Raw genomic sequence first — 12,500 nt, forward strand, 5'->3', positions numbered from 1 at the left:
TCCCCAGCAAAAAAAAAAAAAAAAAAGTTTAAAGGAGGAGAACGATGTTTGAGATTCAGTTTTCTCCTGGATTTTCTAATTTTTTTTTCATTGTATCAGCACCTGGTATTTCAAGTGCTGAGATTTTAATAGGGAGTCTAACTGTACACCACTTCAGGCCCAAGTCTTGAAGATCCTTTACATGTATCCTTTCATACTTGTCTTTTGTGTTCAGCCTTGTCTTTGTGTACCATGGAATCTGCCTTTATCTTCTAGGCCGACTTAAATTATTTTGTATAGGCACTATGTCTTAACCTTCTGCAGAGGGCTCTTGTTCTTGCCATCTGGATTTTGTTCTGGAAACTGACACAGCTTTCCTTTTAATGAATGCATGCAGTGCCTTTAAAATTCCTGACTTGAAAGTTTCTTTATTTTCTGTTACATTTCTGAAATCTTCACAGATGAAGTATTGTTATGTTCTGCGAACCATACCACCATTTCCATAAAGAAAGAGAAGTCCTGTATGCTTGATCTCCTGCTGCAGGACGCACACTGAATAAAGTATATTATAGCTGAATTTTGTGACTTAGTTGCTGAGGTCACCTATGTTCTTATCACACTTAAGTGCAACAGTTGTATTTGTCAGTTGCTTATGTATTGTTTCTGGAGTTGCTCACAGGCGAGATCCTTCTCATATGTGACTGTTTTGTGGGTTCTCCAGTCTCGCAGCCTTCAACTGAAAGAGCAAAACAGCATTTATGCTACCTGATAGTGATTATTATTTGAGGTGTAGCAGCCTTGAAGTGGGAATAATAAAGTTAGGGGGTGTGGAAGGTAGAATATGGAGGGTTTTGGGGAAGGTCTTGTCCCCGGAAAAAAAGCTACATTTTTATGTTACACTTGCTGATGTTTTCAAGACTTCAAGTTACATGTTCCATGCTGTGTGAACTTTATATTGCACAGTATGAGTTTGAGTTTTTGTGATGCAAACTCATGAGTCAAGAAGACATGGTGGGAATTAATGTTTTGTTTTGTTTGTAACATTAAAATTGTATCTTTGTAGTATAAAATAATTGACTTGTACTGTTAAAATATTGTGTTGTAACCAAATGTAGTTATTTTAAACATTTTGCTTTCTCATTGCAATTGTGTACCTGCAGTTGATTGCACTCATTGTAGTTTACTGGTCTTGCATAGTCCTGTTTCTTGGTTCTATTGCTTTTATTTCTGCTTGCATTTACTCGCTTCTGCATTATTTTTTCACTTTCCTGTGCTGTGACTGAAATGAGTCCTTTGGAGATCTGTCCACTTTTGTCATGGACAACCAAGTAGAGCAGGACTATGCAAGACCAGTAAACTACAATGAGTGCAATCAACTGCAGAACTGAAGAAGTTTGAAAATAGACGGTTCTGGGTTCTAGTACAGGTTATGCAGTCTATTTCTAAAAAGCACCATGGAATTGATTTCCTTATCAGATTGGTTGGGATTGCTAGTTGCACAGTCAGAAAAGTATACCTTGATCTAATGTCAAAAATGTCCCTTTTTGGGTCTTGGAGTATCTTCTCTTCCATCTATCACAATTTTCCATCCTGTTTGTATAAAAGCTTCTGTTTAGGGAGGTCTGCATGACCATTCCAATGCACTACTTGATATAACACTATGGCAGCATGTATGTCCCTGGGTTCTGTTAGTTTTTTTGCTGGTCACACAGTTCATATCTCAGTCTATGCTGCCTTTGGTAAAGCCCTGCATTTTCATGCCTAAACACCATCATACAAAGTGTTGAGGTGGCTGTCATGTTCCCACCTAGCATATATGGTCTATGGGAAGAACAAGGCACTGACAAGTACTACAACTTTTTGGAGCTTGAAGGCAAAGAACAGAATAGCTTTTGCCTGCCTCACATCCAGAAATGTCAGCTTTGAAGAGATCTTCTTTTGGAGATCACTGGAGAGTGTTTTTCTTATAGCTGAATGCACAAGTCCAAGCATCACTACAAGGACAAATACTCAAAGCAGGTAAGACTTTATTCTCCTAGAAATAAGTTCATTGTTCACCTAAGCCTCTGATCCCTACAAATGATGGTATCACCCCTAGCTAGTGAGACTCCACTCCCAAATCATCCTTAGTTTTGGTGCAAGATTGAAGTAACAGAGGACATGCACCTCTGCCTTCCACCCTAGGAGTACATCCTACAGTTTCTCAGATATCTTACCAAAGTAGAGGTCAACCAGTCTGCTTTTATGTTGTCGTTCATTTTAGTCATCTGGCCACAGATAGGCGGTACTCAGAACTGAGGACTCCTTGGATGGCACCCCTCATTTCATTTGGACAAAGACAGTAATGTCAAGTTCTTTGAAACTGCAAACTGGATCCATAGTAATATTGTTTTAGCTTTACTTGAACTGCATTTAAATGAAAAATGACTCTGTAATACTTTGACCCACACATGAAATAAATAAAAATACACTTAAATGGCAAGCAGAGTGTTGAACATCTTTAAAAATGTAACAGCAGTAATGTATTTAGCCAACTTTGCTATCGTCCTCTCTAACTCGAGAGCATGTTTTCCACATATTGATGGGTTGCCAACTGGCTTACTGACAGAACCCAGACTGTAAAAGTAGCCGACTCCAAATTCAGCTCCAGACAAGTGGAGTACCTCAGGGTTCAGTCCTGGGACCACTCTTGTTTGGCATCTACTACACTGAAGTACAGGCCAACACTAAGGGACTCTGGCTAACAAAGTTTGCAGATGACTACAAACTGGCAGCCATTATTGAATCCCCAAATGATGTGGATATTCTACAAAAGGGCCTTACAGAAACAGATGCTTGGTGCCAGAGCCACGGGCTCAAGCTTAATGCCAAGAAATGTATAATTATCCCCTTTGGGAAAAACCATGTACCCATGAATTACCACATAGGTGGCAGTGCACTAAACACCGAAAGTGTGATGAGAGACTTAGAGACACAGGTGGACAGTGGTCTCACCTTCGATAACCACATCGCCACAACAGTCAGGAAATCCTTCTATGTGGCGCACCTCATCACTAAGGGTTTCTCATCCAGAAAAAAGGAGGTCATTGTCCCACTGTACTCATCCCTCATTAGACCCATTGTAGAGTACAACTTCCTGTTTGTTGTGTATCTGACAAGACATCTGCAACAGCTGGAAAGGCCGCAGAAATACCTCACTAAAAGAATCACAGGCATAAAGCAGATGCCCTATGCCGACCGTCTAAAACAGCTTCAGCTATACTCTGTGGCATATCATCTACTCAGAGGCGATCTCTGCTTAACATACAGGGCCATGTCAGACCCTGAGCTGGTGGACATGCTCCACTTAAAGAAATCCCAATCCCTCAGAGCCACACGCTCCAGGGATCTGTCATCACAATGAACAAAACATGCTGGAGGGATAGGTTCCTGACCCAGAGATTCCGCATACTCTGGAATAGATTGCCTATACATGTCAAGCAGAGCGCCTCCTTGGCCCTCTTTAAAAGAAACCTTGACGATTGGATGGGAGACTGGAAATCCACCCCAGTAATCACGTCAGTTGCCCTGCTAGACAGGGGTCCAGGGAGGTAAATATTGTGGGAAGAAATATCCAGGGAATTGTTATGGCTAGGCTTGTATAGGCCCTAGGACCAATGGTCTAGTACCAACCTATGAACCTATACACCCTGATGTAGTGGGCTTTGCCTCAGAAATACCCCATAACTGGTATACATAATCTGAGAGGTTGCACCAACTACTGTCAAAGGAATACCCCAATACTAGATGTATATATGTAATCTCTCACAGATGAAAACTTTCCACCATTCAGCTAAGGCACTTTTTAACTATTTTCATTGGCCTTCCATGATGGAGTCAAACACGGCAGTATCTTTATCCAGATTCCATTATGAATCTATATTATCAAGTAATAGGACAGAGTGTCACTTTGAAATTTTGAAAGTAAAGTGTTTTTTTTTTTCTCCTGTATCTTTTCTACCCTGTTCTCTCCTACTGAATTTTTCAGCTTAATGGCCATCAATATGAAGAGTAAGCCACAATGAACAGCATGTCATCAAAGGTAACCATTGTTTTGTTCCTGTGTAATTCTTACTAATCCTTCCCTGCAGAAACCTATTCACTAAAAAAAAATTTAAATGGCACAAGGTTTTATTTCATTTTTCTGTATAATGTTACTTGTGTGGAAATTTGGTGCCGTGGGCAGTACATTCATTTGTTGCCCCCACCTAATTCTTTGTAGGTGATCACTTATAGACAGCTTATAAACTGCCTGTCATAGATTTCATATTTATTCCAAGACCATTTCGTCTTAATATCATTTATGCTTTGCCAGTGCTCATCCATAAGCCAGAACTCCTTTCTTCAGGAGGGCCACCAGTCAGTCTAGGAATACATTTGTGAGTACCCGTTCAGTCATCTATATTGTAAAGATGGTAAGTTGCACTGTTTACCATACATGGGGAGTCTATTGCAGAGGCTTGAAAGGCACTGAGTTTTAAACCTCTCCCTCCACCAGTTTTTATTTGTGTTGGCAAAGATTTAGATCCATGGTTCTAGCATTGGTGGTAAAGATAGTATGTGGATTTTTATTAGTGTTTATATAAAACATTTCATGAAATAAACTGCAGTTTTTTTTATTGTAAGGCAGTTTTTTATACTGTGCAGTTGGGTGTATTTTAAATGTGGGGGTGGTCTTTTCAGTGACTGTTAAACATATTAAAGTAAACAGCTTTTTTGGTTGTAAGAAAAGTAGGTTTTACAGTACGGCTTGACAGTAGTAAGTTTGTTAATGTAATGCTAAGATCTTGGACTGCCAGAGTGGGATATAAAAGTGTACTGGTTATATTATATGTAGAATTAAGATAAGTTTCCCTTGTTTTACAATGATGGATTTCTAGATTAATCCATGTACATTTCTGTATGCAATTTGTCTTGAAAAATAAGACAAAATGATGAACGTCATGAAGAATGCCAAACTCATTGCATCTGCAAAGATACTGTTTTTCTTTCCTTTTATTAAAATGCTCTCAAGTGGGAGACAAGCTTGCAGCTGATGGCAGATGGCCAGAGGGATTCTGTACATTGTATTCAGAGTGAAATTTACAAAGATTCCATCCTGTGTCTGCAAAGTTGTTAGCTGTTTTTTTCTTGGACATTCACATGAAGATGAGCTGTCTGCATGTGCAAGCAAATCTCAAGACTTCTTAGCATTCTTAACTCTGCAAAATGCAAAATTTAAAAGTACAGTGGCAAACAGTTCAGTGAAAAATAGTTTGAAATTGTGAGAAGTGAACAAGAGATATTGACCAACAGAGCAGCCTTAATGTTTTAATATATTAAATAGAGCAGTGCACAGTTTAGTTTTATTTAAATGTAGCCAGTGTATTTTTTCTTGGGACTGAAAAGTAATGTTTTCTGAAAGCTTGCAAGCCATTTTCACATGAGGGGGGGAACAGTTATAAGAAAAGAACAGGCAGCAACAAGTATATCTGGGAACATATGCTGTAAGCATGAACATTAGCATAGTTAACCTTGATTTTAGATTAGGTAATAACTGTGGATGCAGCTGTCAATTTGGGGCAATTGTTCCTATCTGGAGGGTTCATAGGTGTGTACTAGGTTAATGGCCCTATGGCCTTTACAAGTTTAGCCCACTGGAGTGACCCCCGAGGTGAACTTTCTATTTCCCATCCACTCATTAAGATTTCTCTTGAAGAGGGCTCGTGAGGTGCTCTGCTTGACATGTATGTGAAGATAATTCCAGAGCATCATCAGTCTCAGGGTTTATGAACCTGTCCCTCCAGCATGTTCTGTTGATTGTGATAATGAGGTAGAGGTCTCTGGGGCTTGTGCGGATGGTTTGGGATGTCTTTAGATGTAGCATTTCTAACAGAGCTGGGTCAGACATGGCTTTGTAAGTCAAGCAGAGATCACCTCTTAGTAGACAATATGAGACAGAGATTAGCTGGAGTTTTTTGTGTCTGTCCATGTAAGACGTGTGTTTAAGGCCTAGGATCCTCTTCCTGAGGTACTTTTCTGGCCTCTCCAACTGTTGCAGGTGTCTAGTGAGGTACATGTCAAATGGGCCATTATATACTCTATGATTGCTCTAATGAGGGAAGAGTAGAGAGAAATGACTTCTTTCTTCCTGGATGTAAAACCCTTGTCAATGAAATGTGTCACATGGAATGACCTTCTGACAACAGTGGCAATGTGGTGGTTGAAGGAGAGGTTGCTGTCAACCTTTGTCCTCCGATCTCTTATAATGCCTTCAGTGTTCAGTGGGCTCCCATCGATGTGGTAATTAGTGGGAACTGAGTTTTTCCCAAAGGGGATGATGATACATTTTTTTGGCATCAAGCTTAAGGCCATGCTTTCAGCACCAGTCATTGGTCTTAGTGAGGCCTTTCTGTAGGATGTCTGCATCACTTGGGGAGTTAATAATGGCTTCCAGATTGCATTAATCTACAAATTTGTTCATCCAGAGTCCCTCTTTGGCCTGGACTTCTGAGAAGTAGATGCCAAACAGGAGAGGATCCAGGACCGATCCCTGTGGGACTCCACTTGTGACTGGTCGGCAGACTGATTTGGAGTCTCTCTACTTTCAAACTGTATGTCCTATCTGTGAGCCAATTTACAACCCACCTAATGATATAGGGGTTGATGTCTGGTTTGGTGAGTTTATCAATTCCTGAGTGAGGAATGGTATCCGAGGTCTTGACCAGATCAAGGTAGGCCGTATGAACTGCCTTTCCTTCATCCACCGCTCTGGTGACTGACTCAGAGAACTCAACCAGTTTGAGCAGGCATGATCTACCTTTCACAAAACCAAATTGCATAGAATCTAGAGTTTGGAGATTCCTTATATAATTGTTAATTAGGTCCTTGATGATGCGCTCCATAGCCTTATATATCAGTCTTGTCAGGCTAATGGGGTGATCACTTCCAGAGTCTGTAGTCGCTCCTTTTTTATGGAGAGGGACAACTGTATCAGTGCACCATTCAGTAGGGACAAAGCCTGAGGTGAGACTGTGTGAACAGAGCACACAGATTTTGTGCCAGTTCACTTTGTAATTTATGTATTTTATTTATTGACATTTGTTAACCGGGTTAGTCTAGCTGGGCTTTTGGCCCACTTTTAGTGGAGACCCGAGGAGAAAAGCTCCATTACAGACAGTATACAGAAATAAAATGGTAACAGTTACATTTACATATGACAAGATATTAAAAATTAGTCAAGAACAATACTAAATACAAAAGAAAAAGAATACAAAACATTAGTATTATGTCCACCTTATGGTTACAGAGTAGAGATTATTTATATATTTACACACTGATTGATTGATCAGATATGAGTATACAGTAGAGTTTGTTAACCTTAGTAGAGGGATTACTTAGATGGGAGGAGGGTGGTTAGAGAGGAGGGTGTGCCTAGGAGGGGGAGAAGAGGTTAGGTTGGAGCTGTACAAGGGCAGTTTTGGTGTTGAGCAGAAAGAGTTTGTTTTGCCTTAAAATGGGCGGGGTGAATGATGGAACATATTTCACGAGGCAGTTTGTTCCAGTTTTGGGCAATGGAATATTTATATAAGAGTTTGCCAATTGCTTTTTTTGGTTGATAGGTGTGCAGAAGTTTCTGATTAAGTATACAGAGAGTGCGAGAAGGTGTGTAGATAGAGATGAAGGCAGAAAGAGCTGGGCAAGAGGAAGGTTTGTAGAGAGTGAAATGTATTATTTGTAGTTGTGAAAGTAACAATGCATGGGGGAATTCTAGCCAGTGTAGGGTTAAAAGGGTTAGACAGTGCTGTGTATTGTAAGAAGAGTTTGTTATGAATCTAGCTATTTTATAAGTTTGTTGGAGTTTGTGTAATGTTGTGGTTGGAATACTGGTGAATATTGGGGCATCATACAGAAGGGAGGGTAGGAGGAGAGCTTGAGCAAGAGAGAGCCCTAGCATTTGGAGTTGGAAAGTTTTTGTTATGATATAGCAAACCTAGTTTCTGGTTCGTCTTTTTTATGCTTTGTAGAAGATGTGTATTAAATTTGAGTTTGTCATCAGTGATAACTCCTAAGAGTTTAGTTTGACCATCAGGTTGAATGACTTTGATATTTGAGGAAGTCCAGTAACAAAAGGCACAGCATGACCATCCATATTAAACAGGGCTTATTACATCAAGCTTTCGAGTTGAAACTCTTTTTCAAAAATGAATCAATACATTAAAACCACAGAATAAATATACACCAGCCAATCACATAACTCATGAACACATTATATAATGATGTAATTTGTATAAATATAATTAATATAACTAACCTAATTTGTTAGAAAACTTCATTAAAGACAATAATCATCTTAATAATGTACTAAAATACTGCATTACAACCTAAAAAACTTGTATAGTATTCTAACTGACATATGCTTGTTTTAATTTTAAAATGGGTTTAATGCTGTTAGTTTTATTAAGCCCTGGGTAGACATCAGATCCAAAAAAGTTTATCCATTTCTATTCTTCTCTCCCTGTGGTATTCACAATGTCCCCTCCCCTCTTATTCTTGCAAACTGTCTGCAGTATCCTAAATTTAAAAGCATGTTCATTTTCATAATGTAGAATATGCTTGATAAGTGCATTTGTCTCAACCCCTGTTATGTCAGATAAATGAGAGGCAATTCTCTCCTTGAATTTGCAGTTGGTTTTTCCAATATAAAAACATAAATTTCTCACAATTAGCCAAATAAACTAAATTTTTACTATTGCACGTCCCAAATGCCTTAAAAATAAAATTGGCTTGTGTTATGGGATGTATAAATTCTGTTTCCTTATTAATGAACTTACAAAAATGCAGTTTTAAGAGGAGACTGTCCCCTTGTTAAATCTATATAGCTCTTCATTTCTACCAAAATCTTTATAGCAGAGAAGTTGTTTAAGATTCTTCTCTTTCTTATATACTAAATTAGGCCTTTCTCCCACTATTTTCCTAACATTAACATCAGAACTAAGAACAGTCCAATTTCTTATAATTATGGACTGAATCTGTCTAGAATGTTGTACTTCATCATATATCCTAGTTTTACATCCAGCTTCTCTCACAGAGCTATTATTTTGGGCATTATTGCCTTGTGGTGCTGCGGTAGCATTGTCGCCTCACAGTAAGACGCTGTCCGGTTCGATTCTCAGTGTGACAGACATGCGTGAATGGGCGTACCTTCGTTGAAGGTTGTGCATCAGGCCTGGCAAGCTGGTACGTAAAAATCAACTGCCAATCATTAGCGGACCGGAGTTCTGCTGTGGCGACGCCTAACCGGGAAAAGCCGAAAGACACAATTGCCTTCTCTAAGTAAATATGGTTTGGCTACAATAGGCCTTTCAGATCTAACATTCTGCATTCTTAGTTAATAAACCTCTATTATAGCCTCTTATCAAAAAGTTCTGTGTCTTAGTATTAATTTCAGCTGCAAACCCCTCTTCAGTAGTATTTAGCCTACTGGCTCTCAAGAATTTACTTTTCACTACATCTTTATAAATGTGGGTGGGGTGCATGCTGGAGTTATGTACATACCCTAGTTGCTTCTACTTTTTTCCTATACAGAGATGTCTGAATTCTACCATCAATATTTATCAGTTTAACATCCAAAAATGTGATTTCCTCTACTGAGCAAAACATTTCAAACTTAAGGAAGCTGGTGCTATTTTGTAGATGTTCAACAAATAGCTCCAATGCCTCCCTACTACCTCTCCACAACAGTACTATGTCATCTACAAAGCGTTTGTAATGCATTAAAGCACTATTGTGGTATTCATTTTTATTAGAATCAAAAATAGTATATTCTTCCCATCTAGCCAACACTATGTTAGCACAGATGTTGGCTGCAGGTATGCCCATAGCTACACCTGAAATCTGATGATACACATCATCCCCAGACATGAAAACGTTATTTTGCAAAACAATCTCCAGCAGAATCAACAGACAAAAAGCAGGGCAGAAATGCTGGCAATGGTAGGATGAGAGACAACAGGAGATGTAGGGAAGTGTAAGGTGTGGGAAATGAAATGGTTACAGTAATAATGAGAGGAGTGGGGGTAGTCCGGGAGAAAAATAATTGGGTCTGCTCGCTTCCTCTTCTGCAGCGAACTTACAGAAAACACTGTTTCCTTTGTAACACTATTTAAGAAAGATGCTGCAACTAAAAAGGGCTACTTTATTATGTACTAGTTAAAAGTAGGACACATACTTAAGTGGAAGTCTGTGAGCTTATTTGATGGCTGTAGGGCCAATGGTCATAAATTGCAGGGTTTCAGTTTGGGTCCACAACACAAAGTTCTTTTGTGGCCAGGAGAAATCGCAGGGTTAAAGTCCACCTATAAAGACAAAGAGGAGGGGGGTTAGTTGAGAACAAAAATCAGGCAGCAGAGAGAGATGAACACCAAAGGTAGAGAGAGAGACGAACCATGGTAATACTTCAGCAACAGAGGCAGTTAATTGAGCACAGTTTCCACTATATGAGTGGCATTTAGGCATACATTGCTTGGAAATACAGCAGCGTTTGCAAGTAAATTCAAATAGTGCAATAAAACTCAATAGATATCGACACAGCACAATTTAGAAAATTCACTACGTAGTAAACAGGGCCAGTTTTCTTTGTTTAAAATGTTAATAATGCGGAGTATACTACTATTGTACAACGTGCTACAACTAGCAACTACAGAAAACTGGCTCTGAAACAGTTTTAAAACGTTGCAGAAGAAAAAGCTTCAACTTTCTTACATTAAAACAACAAAATGCAGGGAGTAAAATACAGCTAGTAGTATATTCGTGATCACTAGGTACTATTGCTTCTAGCGACTACAGAAAAACAGGCTCTTAAACATTCAAAAATGAAGAACAGTCCACAGGTAAGAACTTCTGTTTTTCAGTAATTAAAACATCCAGAAATCCAGAGAAAAAGTACAGCCCGTAATGTTTTTCTGGTCAGAAGGTACTAGATCTCCTAGTGACTAGAGAAAACAGAGCTCAGGAAAGCCAACAAGTTAGAGTCGCGAAGAAATCTTTCACCAATGATACCACAGTGCAGGTAATTCATGTAGAACACAGCCAGGGATATTGTCTGGTCCCATGGAAGCTGTATTCTTGGCCTTAGACAATGCAGCTTTAACCTGTGCTGCAGTAATACAGGGTGCCTGGCATTCTTCCGGTATTGAGATTGGTCCTTTATGGAGGAAGAGAGGGGTAAAGTTGGGATTGAATCTGTCGGCCAGTATGTTGGTAATATCTGTTGGCTCAGTATAGGAGGTACCATTTTGCAGTAACTCAGAGCAAATCTGGGTATTGCCGTGGAGATTCTTGATATAACTAAAGAAGGCTTTGTGGTTGTTTTTAGTGTCTGCCGCAATTCTGCCTTCATAGCTGGCTTTGGAGGTTTTGATGAGGGATCTCAACTTTTTGTTGATGCTAATCAGGGAATCTTTCCAGGCTTGGAACTTCACTTATTTCTGCAACAGTTTCTTCCTTCTGTTGTAGAGTTTATTAATGGCAGGGGACCACCAGACTGACTTCGTTTTTTTGGAGGAGAACGTCTTGGTTCTGTTGGGTATGGATAGTTCCATATATTTATGTACGTGTTCATATAGTACATTGGTGTATGATTTGGCAGTCATCCATCTATTTTCCATTGGCATGGGTGCTGTGAAGTTAGCCACCTCTGTTTTTAGGTGTCCAGAGTCAGCTTTGGAGAAGTTTTTCGTGGTGGATACATTTGCAATGGGTGTGGGTGAGATGTGGATTTCCATGGTGATTAGTTTGTGGTCTGATCTAACCAGGGAGGAATTGACTTGTTGGTGTAGAGCAACAGTTGCCCATGTTAGTAATAACCAGGTCAAGGATATTGCTTCCTCTAGTGGGGGTAAGAATGAGCTGGTCGAGGGCATTGGAATTGATGAATTCCAGGAAGTGTTGGGCCAGTGCATTGGTGCTTGAGTAGTTTTCCCAGTTGATGGAGACATAGTTGAAGTCTCCTAGTATGAGAGTGCTGGGTTGGATCTTGATAGATTTCAGGGTGCTTTGGAACATGGAGCGAGTGTCTAGGGACATGGTTGGGGATTTATAGCAGGCTGTGAGCTGGATCTCAGTCTTACCCAATGTTAGTTGTACCTGAAGTATCTCAGATGCATTATGCTGAGCTACTAGTCTGGAGGTGTGCATATCCTTTATGAATATGGAGACACCACCACCTTTGGAGCTTCGGTCCATATTTTGGGGTCGAAAGGTGTGGAATGAGTTATAACCTGGTAGCGCAGAGGTGCTTTCTAATGCTTTAAACCAGATCTCCGTTACAGCACAAATGTTGATGTTCTCCATTTTGAGGAGTGCTTTGAGCGAGTGCATCTTGAGATTTAGACTTCTAGCATTGAGCAGCATGACCCTCAGATTGCATTTACTTATAGCCGTTACTGTGGTAATTTGGTCTTTGGAACTCTGCTTAAAAAAGGCACTATAGAGGTGGCAAG

General features: G+C 39.7%; 1 protein-coding gene across 1 annotated transcript in view; it reads left to right on the plus strand.

The window, feature by feature from the left end:
- The window catches only part of NBEAL1 (neurobeachin like 1), a 2,263,075-nt gene that overhangs the window by 918,759 nt on the left and 1,331,816 nt on the right, over positions 1-12,500 (plus strand). The window lies entirely within an intron of this gene.

The sequence above is a fragment of the Protopterus annectens genome, chromosome 6.part1, assembly GCF_019279795.1.
Source record: "Protopterus annectens isolate FY-2018-M chromosome 6.part1, PAN1.0, whole genome shotgun sequence".
NCBI lineage: Eukaryota > Metazoa > Chordata > Ceratodontiformes > Protopteridae > Protopterus > Protopterus annectens.